Raw genomic sequence first — 15,665 nt, 5'->3', positions numbered from 1 at the left:
TTTTTCTCTGTTTTTTTTTTTTTTTGGCCTCAAGGCTTGGGTTACTTTGAGAAGCTAAATAGGCACTTGTTCGTTGAGCCACAATCTCGTCATTTGTTGGGAAAACCTCGTTTTGAAAAATTGATTGTTTGGTTCAAATGTCAAAAACGAAAACCCAACCGCGGCAGAGAGATGAGTGAGCTCCATTGGTCTCTAGATGCGGTGGGGTCCACATGGTGTATGCGCAACATCCAGACTGCCATCTGACACGTCACATCATTTTACCCTTGCGATCCAAAAATCAGACTATGGTAAGCCATAACACAACAATTTGAGAGGGGATTGATGGGTCCCTAGCTAACAGATGGATGCAGTGGAATACAATTGCTATGGACATCATTTCATATATCTTCGTTTACAGTAGCATTAAATTTTTACAATAATCTTAACAATATATAAATAATGGATATTTGTAATGCTGATCTGTCAATGTTAATCTCCTGAATCAAGGAGTCTCTCCCTAATCTATTTCAATAATGGAGAATCAAAATAGCTTAATATCCAATTATCTAGTTGGTTTACAAAAAATAAACTATATGTGTGGATGATAGAAGATAATAGAGTGGATCTTCTCTCCCAACTTTTTTTCCTTTTTCCTCACACTTGAGTGTCCCCCTAGGTGAGGGCGTTCGGGGTTGGTTCTTTTCTTCTCTAATATATGATCATGTAAATAAAGAGTTCGGACGTTTGTTCTTCTCTAATATATGATCATGTAAATAAAGAGTTCGGACGTTTGTTCTTAGCAAACATGAATTTTCTGTTCCTTGCAATGTCAGCAATGGTGATGTCATGATGATGGCATTAATGGTGATGTGGCCCAATTAAAATGTAGGGAATAAAAAATTATTGTTTGCCGGGAAGGGTGGAGGTTTGGAGTAGGGTTGTCGATGTACTGGGCTTGGGGTATGTGTTGGCCCATATTTTGAGCTATTTTGGGATGAGCCCAGCCTATTAACACCCCTAGTTTCATGAGTTCACTCAATATAGTAGTCCACCACCTTACGAATTTTAATGTAACATGCAGTGAAGACAGCTCGTCAATCCGTCTCATCCATGCATATACTTCTAATTCAATCTCTCCACTATCATAATATATTCACTAATGATCATATCATATGACAATCATAAGTGAACCATTAAATCTAAGTCATCGTGTTATTATTAAGCCTGATTAAAGCACTTTTAACGGTTAAAACAAAATTTCAACAATTAAAAACCTTTAAATTTTCAATTAAAACATTCAAAGTACATGGCCTAGCGAAAAAATCACTCAATGAGACTTGATCTATATATATTAAAGCTATAAACATGTTAAGAAAACCAATAAATCCCATATTAGCCCATGCGAGAATAAACAGCTCCTGATAGAAGTACCTAGCACATCCACTTTATTGGTCCCTACATAGACCTCGTAGGAAGAGCCAAAACCAACTAGTTAAAATTGTGACCTTTGTAGGTGCTCAGGTTCAAGGATCAAACAATCTTTCATGCATTAACAAGTCCAAGCTAATGAGCCCCTAGACTGTTGATTTAATATCAATTCATTAATGTAGGTGACTCAAGGTCTGAACCTGAATAATTTGTTCATGGAACACTCACAGTCTTGTTCCAGGTGGATGTAAGGCATAAACTGACACTAAGTCAACTTCTAATAGTGAAGACCATCCATTCTAACCCAAGTCAGTCCCCTCGCACAAGATGACTATACATCTCATGAACTGATGTCCACAAGTGTACCCCATGCACCTATGACAATCATTACACCTATGACAATCATTGTCTAACGAGATACTAAGATATATAGACCACGACTCTCTAAGGTCAATGACCATCATGTCTAATCTCAAGTTCTCAAGCACTACCAGAGGAATTACTTTTCAACTAACCCAATGAACATAACATGAGAGCAACACTAAATATTTTTTTAGGCATATCGCATGTCCAATCTAAGACATATGGTCACCATGATCAACATCTAAGATTTACCCAATCACATCCACGTAGTTGGTGGAATAGGGCACGTATGATTTTCTAGGGCACTGAATCCAACAACCATCCACTTTCCCTAAAACTAATACGTGTTTGTACTAAACAAGCATACATGATGAACAAGACTTCTTAATCAGAGGATTAAGGAGTCATACCAATCTTCAATAAAGTCCAATCGGTCTATCTAATGGTAGCTCCTATTATCTGACACTCAACCAAGTGCATCTGATTCCTATGGCTATTTTACCACCTCTTGTGTCATTTACCTTTGTGATCGAAGATTAGATTACCTGACAACCATAGTTCACTTGCGAACTTAATTGATAGTTTAATAGACGCTAGATATTATGCACATCGTACACTAGGATCATCATGGAACTATAAAAATATCACATGCCAAGTTGGCAGTGCAGTGCTACCATAAAAGTGACATAACACACGATATTTGAGATACAATCACAAGAAGCGCATCCATCCACAAGGAAATATATCAACCACCATACAAGAGTCCATCGGTGTGTTCATTTCCTCCTGCTTACTAAGACACTTATCTAAAGTCACAACATGAGCAAGATGGTTAAATAAGTGAATCTAATGAGTAGACGAGAACAACCCCAATGGTCTAGATCTCTTAATTATACGATTGATTAGAATCATTTGAGTAACATCTCAAATTCAATCACATATGCAGAAAATGCACAAGTGATATAGACTCGGGTGATACATATAACTATCTTGTCATATATTGTTCATATTCAGATGAGATAGAACATGTCATATAATTATTACACACATACATGCCAAGAAAACATAGTAACAATTTTTAAACCGAGAATAACTTTGACGTCTTGAACTCTCCAGTACTCGAGTATTGGATGTCCTCGGGCGTCATTGTAAAATTTTCGATTAACCCGTGCAGTCGCACATGCACATACATGTTTAAAACTCGAAGACTTAGGGATTATGAGTCAAAACTTAAATATGGAAACCCACAATTCAATTAAACCTTGTGCGTTAGCAGACCAAATCATGCAATGACCCTAGTGGGACCTGGATCCTCAAATCCCCGGTCTATTAGGATCCAAAGGTTTGATTAGATAGAACTCATGACAAATACCTCAAATCTAACATTCGAACTATAGGTTAACTAATAGCACACATAAATCAAACATTAGAACCCTAAAATAATGAAAAAATCAATTTATGTGAGGTGATAGTGCTCTATCGTTCCGACCGACTGTGCAACCTGAAGACCTGTGGGATTTGGCCTCTGTCAGTTCGACCAACAGCCCCCATTGGTCTAACAGGCAGACTCCAAATTGTTGTGCACTTAAAACCACTAAACCTAGAACTTGGGGCTATAAAAAGACCTTTCGCCATTTTCTCCTTATTTTCAGCCTGAGAGAGAGAGAGAGAGAGAGAGAGAGAGAGAGAGGAGGAGGAGGTGGAGGAGGAGGAGGAGAGGAAGTCGGTTTTGCCACTTCAGGATGTCCCGAGCTGAGTATTGCTAGGTTGGGAGGAGTCTAGATTTTACTATGAGTCAATGAGAAAAAAAAAAAAAAAAAGATAGTGTTAAGCGGGTTGTTGGGTTGAGACAATCAATGTGTGCATGTTGCACTTCCTCTAACTAGCGCATACATGTAGTTCTGCAAGCTCCCAACACCTCGAGGGATTATGCATGTCGGGTTTCGAAATCCTGACTGACAATTGGAGCATTCAACTGCATGCGTGAGCCATATTCGGGAGTGGCTTCATCAGACTGTTCCGATTGTGCCCAAATTTGGGGTCAAATCATCGAGACAAGGTGAGTTAGCAATTAAACCTCCTTTAAGAACCTTAATTTGGGTTGAGTTAGAGTGTTTGATCCGAATCGAAGTCATAACTCGGTTTTTTTTTTTTTTTCCAATTTTCAGCTATCGAAGCACATTCGGGTTGGAGCACTCGAAAACCTATGAATCCCAATTCGAAAAGTGAGGATCTACCCTTCAAGCTTTTCTCGACATTTTGGTTCGATTTTTGTTTCATATATGCATTGTAGTATTATCTTAAAATTTTCTATAACTCTCTAACACATGCTTACATGCGAAATTCATGTATAATCTTCTTGAATGTAAATGCTAGCATGCGTTCTTTTCTGTAACATGTGCTAGGTTATTAATATACTTAGAATCTCTAGACGCTGAAATCTCGGGTTAGAATCAACTCGAGGCCGCTTTCTCCACGAGTTACCTCTTTCGAGAGTTTTATGTTGTGATTGATTGGTTATGTTTGACCAAAGTCGTCACTAGCCAATTTCTTCATCTCTACAATCGGCTAGACCCTATAGAAATGTTAGGGTAGAGATCCAAAGATTTTATGCCCTAAGACGACTCTTTGGTTTTGTGGTCAGATATTTTAAGGGATCGCGGTTACAAAGAGGGAAGGTGTTAGGCATCCACCCTACCCGTACAGATGTATAATCTCTACTTCATAGGATCTGACTGTTTTGAGGGTTATAATTCAGTTCTCGTATATGAATGTGTGTAATACTTGTAACAAAATGTGAAATAATTAGCAGAGTTTCTGTTGGGTAGGATCTGATTAAATTAGCAAGCTTTATAGCAAACTTCTGAGCCAATTTGATGCAGAGTATATTGATTGATAATATGAATGTTGCTCTATGCAAATGTTATGGGTAGATGAAGCTTGGTTAAAAACAATTGGGTGGATGGTAGTCTCGCAAGGATCGTATCAAGTGGCTTGGATCGAACTTAGATCAGGCTCAAAGGCTAGTGTTAGGGTTGGACCTAGGCTAGGCTCTCTTCTTCACTCTCGCTCTCCTCGATGGGAAGGATGCTCGATTCTGGATGGGTAGGGATTATTGTGTATGATTATGGGATTGAGGGTTGCTTGAAATATGAAGGAAATGGGGTATTTATAGCCATCCAGCTCAGTTTTCTGGTAATTTCTGCAAAGCTTGAGGTTTATAAGGGTTTGGATGGTTGAGATTTGAGATTGTCATGTATCAAGATCTAATGTGTTGGTTTGGGTGGCATAAGGTGTAATTTTGGCTCAAAGGATATGCATTAGAGTAATTGTCAAGTTCTGCACATGCGTGAAATGGGCAGAGAGGACAACAACACACAAGTGGGCAGCTGGCCAAAGTACGGCCAGTGTCACGTGATGAGTAACACCCTAGGTGCCACTTGTCCTTTCTACTTCAACTTCGAAGGGAGGTTCCTCTTACACACATGGACAGGTTTGGTCCTTCAAGGCTGCCTTGCTGGCTCTCTTTTCCTCCGAATTGGGTTTTAGAATGGGCTTGGGCAAAATGGGTTTATAAACTTAGTTTGACAATGTGAGTTAACTGGGTAGGCTATGTCAACTGATCGTGTGAGTTAACCTAATGGGTTGACTAAAGGGCTGACTCTATAAGTTAGGCTTTTCTTGGAGTTTGGGTTTGGGACTAGGTTTAGGGTTCTGTCGGGTTATTGTGACTGGGTTAAGTAGGTTTTAGGGTTTGGTTTAGGATATGGATTGGGTTTTAGCTTAGGATTAAGGGTATGGATCAAGGTTAAGGGTATGAATTAGGGTTTCTATTCAATCAAATTATAGGCCCGAGGAGGGGTGTCTACAGATGTCCCTCTTTGGCAAAAGTTGTGTGCAACCGAATGCCAAAGCAAAAGGACACCCCACCCTCCATAGTCAGATTAAAGTACGGTCTAGACTTGTTGCCTGCCTTTGTATCTGAGTAACTTCATTATTCAAAAGTGGATGACTTACACATATCATGGGGGTTCAGGGAAAACATTGCAATTGTCCTACACTTTCTGTTAGGGGTGCACATCAAACCGGTAGAACCGTGGAACCAGATCGGAACCGACCAAACGGTCCGGTTCTAGAGTGCACCGGTTCCGGTTTCAGTTCCAAAAATCAAAGAACCCATTACATCGATTCGATTCTCGGTTTGGGGGTATGTAAAACCGAACCGAACCGTGAACCCAACCATGGATTCGAACCACATAACCGAACCGTGGATCCGAACCTGGAAACGAACTAGGAACCCTTTGATTGTTTCCATATTTGACTCATGATTTATGGTTTACAATGCACCATTTGAGTGCTTCCATAAATGAATTTTTGCACACCTTATACAATATCTAAACCATTCATCAAATGGATCACAACACAAATGTACATGGGCTAGATTATAAAATAAAACATATAATTGGGTTGGATTATAAAAAGCCCAAAACCGTGGAACCGATCCAGAACCAAACTAGTTTTAACAGTCCGGTTCCGATTCGGTTCTAGGGTGCTAATGGTCCGGTTCCGCTTCCGAATATCCTAGGACCGTTAGGAATGGTTCGGTTCCTATTTCACCCCAGAACTGGACCAAACTGACCCGTGTGCACCCTTATTTTCTGCATCTTTTGCGAGCAACCAATCACAACATTTTCGCTCCTGATCAGTACTAACATCAGAAGAACCTATTACAATAGAGCACATGCGCTTTCTACGGCCTTATGAGGATACCATCTGGAACTGGAATGTCCGTTGCTTCCTAGATCACCCCAACAGTACTTGTTTCGTTTGATCATCAAAGTTTTTAGCTTATTATGAGCTTTTTACGGCCTTATGGGGATCTCACTACGCCGACATGGACTCGATCAAGGTATGCAAATATCCAAGACTAAGTATGTGCAGGTAATCTTTTTTCATGTAGTTTGTTCATTTTGATACTTCGTTACAATTTGTCTTTTCTACCTTTTTGAATTGTTTCTTCTTATTAGGACTTAGCCTATCATCCATTTATAACATTAACATTTAGTACGACCATTCTGCCACTCTAAGTTTAGACTGACTGTACTCTATGCGCATGCGGATCCAACAGTTCCAGAAAAACCGAGAATCGTTAGATCTTATTTACTTTTACGCTAGCCTCCACCCGGAGATATAGAAGATCTCTTAATGACTTGGAAGCCTAACGCTATTTTTAAAGTTTTCTGATAAAGTCGCCCCACACTAGGGAGTGATGCTCCGTAGGGTTTTTATTGTAAACATTTTTATTGTAAATATGATCCAGCCCACGTGATTATCTCCATTAATGATGCCTATGGGATTTTCAATGAACTGGTTTTTATTGAAAACATGTAAAGGACCGATCTGTCTTCCCATGGTCAGGTGGTTGAGTTTGGAATTTAGATCTGCTGGGGATGATAAATGACAAATCAATTTACTTTCCTTTTCTCCGACCATGATATTTTATTTTTTATTTTTTTTACACACGCACACACACCCCACACACTCACGCTGGTGGAATTTCACCACCTATGGGTACTCGAACCCTTGACCGAGAGTTGAAACTCCCGAGAGTGTACCACCCGGGCAAGAGTAAGGACCCTCTCCGACCATGATATACATTCAACGACTCCTAATGGAAGTACACAGCCATGTCCACTCTGTTAGTCCTTGTATGGACCTCATAGGTGTTGAGGGTCGAATATTGCATATTAGACCCCAGTTATTACCTGATTTTACGTACATGATAATGCTTAACGTCCTATTTTAATCGTGTTTGTGATGCAAGGTATATTTAGGAGCTTGGACTAAAAAAGGGTACTAAAAGCTTGGATTTGACGCTCATAAATCACCAAGGCAAGAGACAGACTCCACGAGACTGAGATCGAAGAATTTACATGCCAAAGATCCAAGAAAATCAGGCCACGCACGTTAAACGGGCCCAAAAATCATCCAGAATGCAAGATCACAGGGTTTCCGCCATTTGTTCAGTTCGAAACTTAACATCTGGCCTAAGGACCATAAATTAACCGTACACATCGAATTTCGGCCATTGGATCCCTGTGGATATGCCCCAACGGTCATATCAGCCCATGAATCATCATCCTGGGGCCCACTAGATCTCTGGATATGCTTCAAACTTGGGCTCGACCCCTTAAATTAGCTGAAAGAACAGATGGACGGATTAGATTTCTCAAAACGTCACGGTAGGACCCACTTACATGGAGTGAGTGTGCTCAGCACACGTGCACTAGAGGTGCACTGGACGTCAGGTTGGGTCAAACCGACTTTGACCCGACCCTTTTCGCGCTGGAACCAGCGGACGGATAGCATCCGTCCGGTTTTGGCCAGTGGGCCCCACTCATTGCTCAGATCACTGATCGGGACCGTACATTGCGTCTATAGGGGGGCAAGACCTTCGCCTAGGTGTCTGTTTTGTCTCTTGCAAACATACACAGATTCCAGCCGTTCAAACGTACGACAGACGGTGATATGAAGAGTCCATAGGCCACACCAAATTCGAGCCATAACGCGTCATACCTGAACGGTTTTTCGAGGAGAGTGCAATGGACAGTGTGGATTTGTCAACCGACACTAATCATGGGCCCCATCAATGTCATAGCGTAAAGCGTTTCGCGCAGGCCCTATTTCTGCGTCCGGCGCTGACTGTTTTTGGGGTTATTGTACGACCATGGTGATGATCGAACGACCGATCTGGACCGTCCATCGTGTAGGCCTGTCCAAAACGCCCCAGGGGTCGGTGTTCTTTTGGACAGAAGCGAGGAAAAAGGGCGTTTTCTTGGACTGTCTTCTTAACTGTGTAACAGAGCTTTCGCAGGGGAGTTCTCAGCTGCATAAAGGGTGTGCGTAACATTCCACCGACTCCAGTTACGCTCTCCACCGGCCCTGGCATGTTATAAAGAGAGAAGAGAGAAGGGGGATCCATTCTTTGGACGTGAGCCCAAGAGAGGGTAGTTTTGAATTTTCTTTTTCTTTTCTTAATTTTGGAGAGTTCTAGCCTCATTATGTTGGGCTAAACCTCTTAGCTAGGGCTAAGAGGTGAAGCTTGTAGTGTGATGGGATTGGCTTTACTGCTTTGATTCATGTTACTTAAACTTTCTTTGATTATAGTTTGATTAATAGGAATGCTTTCAGTTTTTAATGATTTGTTGTGACTTAAATTATAATGGATTTGCGATAGCTTTGAGCATGTTCTTAGCATTATAGGGTTTGTTAATTTGGGAACCCTGTTGTTCACCATCATCTCCTGGGCATGGTTGGATGATGGAATCCTTACTAACATTCATACATCTGTCTGATCGGCTGTTGATTGGTTTAATTCTGTTGTTTACTTTGTCTCATGGGCATAGTTTTGTGATGGAATCAACTCTAATTCTCATACCTTTCATTTCTTTGAAAACTAAATTGAAGGAAGTTTAGATTGAGTTTTAGTGATATATCTTCCAACTGGATGAAGATGGGACTCGAAGTCCAGTTGAGTTCATGAATAAAGTGTAGATCTCCCTGGTCTCTATAAGTGGATCCTTGGCACCCTAGTTTCCTACCTTTGATTTCTACAAATTTTAGATTAAAATTTTCACCATTCTTTCCTCATATTCACTTGATTTAGATTACATCTTATTCTAGTTCTAGTTCTGGTTATTTTCAGATAACGTACATGTAAGACCCGTGTCCTAATCCGTACTGTTCCGTTAGCTTCCGCGGTCCTTCCGGTCAAATTCCGGCAACCTTCGCACCGTATTCGGTGTTTGCGCACGATCCTAAGCCAGGTCCCGCACACCGACGTCGGCTCGATCCGAAACTTATGTCTTAGTAATCGCGTCGTCGCCGCGGTTCCAACGCCGTGACTTGCGCACCAAACCGATACCCAGGTAAGAAGATGCCGATCAGCGTTTATTCCGAAGAAACACCGCGCGTTGCAGATTTCGAGGGAATCTCTACACAATTAGTCCCACTAATTAACCATAAATGCAACCATACCTCAAAGTACTTCACCCATTCCCTCTTTTTCCAAAAGTCCACCATCTTTCCACCTCACCATTCCTCTTTTTCTCATTTTCAACCTCAACCATCCCTCTTCTCCACCAATTTCAAACTAAACCATACCCCTCATCACTCCTTTCTTACAACCATCACTCCACCCATCCCTCCACCCATTATTTCTATCTCTCCCTCTCATTCTCTAGCAACTTTTCCAAATCCCATGAGAAATTTCACTCATCCAACACTCCCTCTCAACTTCAAGTGTGGCCCACCCTCTCATCTCCAATCTCAACCATTCATCTTTCATCAACCTCCATTAAAAGTGAAGGTAAGGAGCTAAGGAGTCCAAGGGAGCAAGGAGAATGAAGATAAGGTGGGTGATTTTTCCATTAATTTAAATTTTAGGGCCCACTTGTTGGTGGGACCCATTTGGATGTATGTGATTTAATCAAGAGGGCCCATAGTGGCGGGGTTCCTCTATCTCACCGTGTATCTCTCTTTCTATATCTCTCTCATTCTTTCTTTGTAATGGTGTGGATCCCACCGATATGTGTTACATCTCCCCCGTCCATCTACATCAGACGGTGTGGCCCACTTTATTATAGGTGATGATCCGCACCCTCCACTGTTGGGATGGGTCCAATGCATCCTTTTATATGTATACATATATATATGTATGTTATATTTTATATAATATATGTATATAATATATAATATAATATGTATTTATATATATATACAATATAAGATAAATATTAAATGTATATGTATATATATATATTGGTGGGCCACATCCACATGGGACCCACCACAATTTTGTGAATATATAAACCGTCCAGCGTCCCTGGACGCTGGACGTTGCAACAGTGGACTTTATAAAAAAAAAAAAAAAGGAAGGGAGATGTGGGCCACTCATGCAGGCCCCACCTTGATGTTTTTATACAATCCAAACCGTCCATTCTCTTCCTCAGGTCACTTAAGGCGTTGAACCGAAAAATGAGATTGATTTGGTTTTCTGGCGGGCCGTGATATAGGAAACAGTGTTCCTACCTTCGGTTTACTCCCTAAGGCTCCTGCATATCAAAAATAGCCCGATATTGGACTCTATGGGCTTGTATCAAGCCATAGGGACCCATGGCTGGAGTGGATCTTGCGGATGTGGGCCCCGTCTATGAAAATCTGCAGAAAATCAAATTTTCAAAAAAAAAAAAAAAAACAAAAGAGAGACAAGGGAGGCAGCAGCGCTGACGCTGCTGCTGCCATCACGCCAGCCGCGGGCGGACGGACGGACGGTCGGGCTGGGCTCACGGCCCAGCTGTGGGCCCCACTTTGACGCGTTTAGGCCATCCAAACCGTGCATTTGTTGGGTTCCCACAGTTCCGCCGTCCACCCTAAAATTTAGCTGTATATGGAACTCCGGTGGGCCACATCATTTAAAATCATGTGAAGACATGCCAAAACATATAAAATCGTTTGGCGGGGCCTACCTGAGTTTTGGATGGTTCTGAAACTTGAACTGGACCGTTAGCCAGATGGGACCCACATAATGGACGGGCTGGATTCGTGAACCACACTTCGGTGGGCCCCACATCCACCGTCCACATGGCCCTAAAAATATATATATATATATATATATATATATATATATATATATATATAAATATATATATATATATATATTACGAGTGTCCTGCCCACGTAACCTGTCAACAGGTTAGATGACAATAAACATTACGGTGGGCCCCTTCACCACGTGGCCCTGTGGATAGGTTGCATGAAAAATAAACATTTCAGTGGGCCCTTGGTCCACACGACCCCATCAACAGGTTGTATGAAAAATAAATATTACAGTGGGCCTATCCAGGCCCACGTGACCTTATGAATATATTAGATGACAAATAAAAACTACTGTGGGCTCTACCCTGGTCCACATAACCTTATGAACAGTTGGATGGAAAATAAACATTATAATGGGTTCTAAGATGGATGGAAAATAAACATTTGTTGGGCCCTAAGTTGGGTGGAAAATAAACATTATGTTGGGCCCAAAGTTGGGTAGAAAATAAACATGATATTGGGCCTTAGGTTGGGTGGAGAATAAGCGTTATGGTGAGTCCTACTTAGAACCCACCTACGTATGTATTATAAACCACGCCCTCTGTTAGTGTGAGCTCCATCATGATGTATGTGTTTCATCCAACTGTCCAACTGTGTTGGAGATAATTTAAAGCCCATTGTGGAGGCCCACGGGTCAAGGCCCATTTTATGAGGCCCATTGTGATATATGTAAGGCCCATGTGACTAGGCCCACGTGGATGCATTGGTGGCCGTCAATGAAGCCTACCTTGATATATGTTTACGAGACCCATGCATGAGGCCTATTTGATTTAGAGGCCCAATGGGATGTGCATGAGGCCCATACCATGATTTATGTGTCGACTCTTATAGCGGCAGTACCTTGGGAGCAATGATGGTTTGATGTCCACATTGTAAGGTTAATGTTGGTTAAATGTCCGCATTACGATCCTCCCTAAGGCCCATTAATAGGCCCATGTCTATAGTATATCAGCTGTTTGGGCTCATCTTCATGTTGATCAGAGCCCATCACCACATAACATGTTTAGTATAGATGCATGATTCATGATCATTCGCACCATATGTATGCCTGATGTGAGGAATGACCGATCATAGCATATACCTTTGGATAGACTGTTTATGGGCTCCCGGATAGGCGGAGTTGCCTCATATAAGTGCATGGTATATACAGGGCTGTTGCATGGTTGATGGTATGATTCATGCACTTGCATTTGTGTGATTGTAGTTCTTGTATGCCCTAGCGACATCGGGGCCATAGCCTCCACAGATACATCGTGGATGGCGGGATTGGATACCAAAAATTTAGTTCCAGCATACGGGCACCATAGATGTCTCTGGGTGAAAATCCCTAAACCCGATGGTACAGGAGGATTACTCCAACGTCGAGACAGAGTGGATATACGAGCGCATGAGGGCCGAATACCGGGAGGCCGCGTCTCCCACGTGTCGTGGTCGGTTGGAAAGGAGTGTAGCCTTACTCGCCCAGGGTAGGGGGCAATACTAGGTTGAGTTGACCGGCTCGCGAATGGGTCCGCTATCGGCGTATATCGGATAGGTATTAGCGGACTATTGGTCGGCGGATAGTGAGGTTTGTTACGCTCACTTGGACTGTGTGCTAGGAAAGCGGCAGTGCCATTTGGAGTGTATTGAACCCGGTGATTATCCAGAATAGAACTGTGCTGATACATGATGAGGATTAGCATGCTTGAGTTGCATCTCGCATCGCATGGCGTGTTATGGCCGATAAGCATTCATATCTTGCACCGCATAGCCTTGTACGGTGATTGTATTCATGTGCTCATCACCATGATTCCGCATCACTCGACCTTGCATTTTGAGCACGTTTGTATTGCGCACACACTCACACCACCTCTAAGCTTTCTATTAAGCTTATGCACGATTGATGCGTGCAGTGACGCCAAGACACAACCGTAGCTTAGTAGGAGCAGCGTGCCGTAGAGCTTCTGGAGTTTTGTTTCTTTTATTACATTGTATTTTCCCCTTTCAGCCGCATTGTACTAAAAAGTTTTTGATCATAGTGGATTTTGTGGTGGTGTTCTTGTGGTTATTGTTGTGGGTTATGCTTTTTGTTATGCTCATTATGATTCAGACTGATTATTTGAAACCCTCCTTGTAGTTTCCCAGGATCGGAACCTGGTGAATGGGTGCCGGGGTCCGAGAATGGGGTTCTATGGAGGCTGTCGGCGCCGGATTCGGCGATCGGGAATTTTGTGAGCCCGGTTCCCGAGTTCGGGGCGTGACAGTACAGGTTTCAGTCCCTGTGGATTCGACCTCGGTCTTACTGAGTTTATTACTATATCACAACCCTATACTTGGGGTGTGAACAGTAGGAAGAGACAAAATCGACCAATCAAGATCATGATCATTACTCGTCCTCAGATCTAAGGATCAAACTATCTTTCATGTATCATCAAGTCATGATCTCACGATCACAATCTGAGCTAATGAGCCCTCAAACGATTAACTTCATTTCAATCCACCAATGTGAATGACCAAAAGTCCGAACCTAGATCATTTGTTCAAGGAACACTCACACTCTTGTGCAAGGTAGGGGTAAGGCATAAACCAACACTAAGTCAGCTCCCGATGGTGGAGATTGTCCATCCTGACTCAAGCTAATTCTCTCATACAAGATGACCATACATCTCATGAATTGACGTCCACAGGTGTGCCCCATGCATCTGTGACGATCATGATCTAACAAGGTACTGAAATACATGGATCATAACTCTCCCAGGTTAACGACCGTCATGTCCAGTCTTAAGTTCTCAAAGATTATTAAAAGAATCACTCCTCAACAAATTCAACAAACATAAAATGAGAGTAACACTAAATTTGTCCAAGGTATATAGCATGTCCAATTTAGGACCCCATGGTCACCATGATTGTAAGTGAAACTATCGATGTCCTAGAGGGTGGGTGAATAAGACTTAACACAACAATCCCTTCTTTTATCAGATGAAGATAAATCAATGTATACAAAACAAAAAATGATCTAGGAATAGATAATTTTTCAAACAGAAAATCCCTATAAGCTGCAGATTTAATCATCTATTCTCATATTGAGTACATGCCGCTCTATATTTAAATTTAACAAGGCTTGAGAAGAGAATTGAATAAGCTAAAATATAATATATGAAAAACAATGCAAATAGTTTAAAAAGAAGAAGATTTTTCGTTTTTGTTTCCTATATTTTTTCTATTTTTTAAAACTATGATAAATGAGTCATATTTATAGCAAACGGATTAGAGCTCAAGTCAGCCTAAGAATCCCTTGGGCTGGCCAGAGTTTCACGATTTTGTTTCAACGGCTAGCAGATTTCACGAAATATGATTTGAATCAATCTTAGGCTAGCCGGACACAATTCAACTGGCCTGAGATTCATTCAGCTAGCCTGAGACAGGGTTTGGCTGGCCAAACACCCATGAATATTAAAACAACATATTGCTGAAAACTGGACTGAAGACCTTATGTTGTTGTCGGGCTGACCTGAGATGTTTCGGCTAGCTAAAGACAAGATTAAGCTAGCCAAACTACCCTAAAATCTAACACAATAATACAATAAGCTGCAATTTAAAAAATCCACTAAAATGTACCTTAACCTAAAGTCATTCAGTTTGGCATACAATTAATTCTTTTCTTAAAAAATTTCCAAGCCTTCTGATCTTGAGATGTTAAGCCACTCAAGTCTTGAAATGTTGAATTGAGCTGAGGTTACATATAATATATGTTTTGTCTACGAAATTTGACAATTTACTCGTATGCTTGAAACATTGGCACTTACAATGATCAACGACTGAGATCCACCAGTCATATTCACTTGGCAAGTAGATTAGCGCATTGACGGTTTTCTAAGACACCAGGTGCAACAAGAATAGCCAACATTGATTTTTGTAGGACTAGCCACGCTGTCGCGTACATAAAGAGTAGGTTTCATAGCCAATATTGATGCTTGTGGGAAGAACCCCCATCTGTACATAATGCGTAGGTTTCATGCCCATTCGTACCTTTCATTTTGCCTGGACAAAGCGTTAGACAAAAAATCAGGCATTTTCACAACTCAGGTAGGTCTCGGTGAGGTGAAAAGAAGGGTGGGCGTCCCCCTACCAACTTGCTTCCTGTGATATGGCCCACCTGATAAATTGATCGTCCTGATTTTTGGCCCATGGAGGTAAAATTGAGGTGATGCATCTGGACGGTTGGATATCATTCAGACATCAAATAGGCCTCACAT

The sequence above is a fragment of the Magnolia sinica genome, chromosome 5, assembly GCF_029962835.1.
Source record: "Magnolia sinica isolate HGM2019 chromosome 5, MsV1, whole genome shotgun sequence".
Taxonomy (NCBI): domain Eukaryota; kingdom Viridiplantae; phylum Streptophyta; class Magnoliopsida; order Magnoliales; family Magnoliaceae; genus Magnolia; species Magnolia sinica.
The sequence above is the reverse complement of the archived record's forward strand: the minus strand, read 5'-3'. Positions refer to the sequence as shown.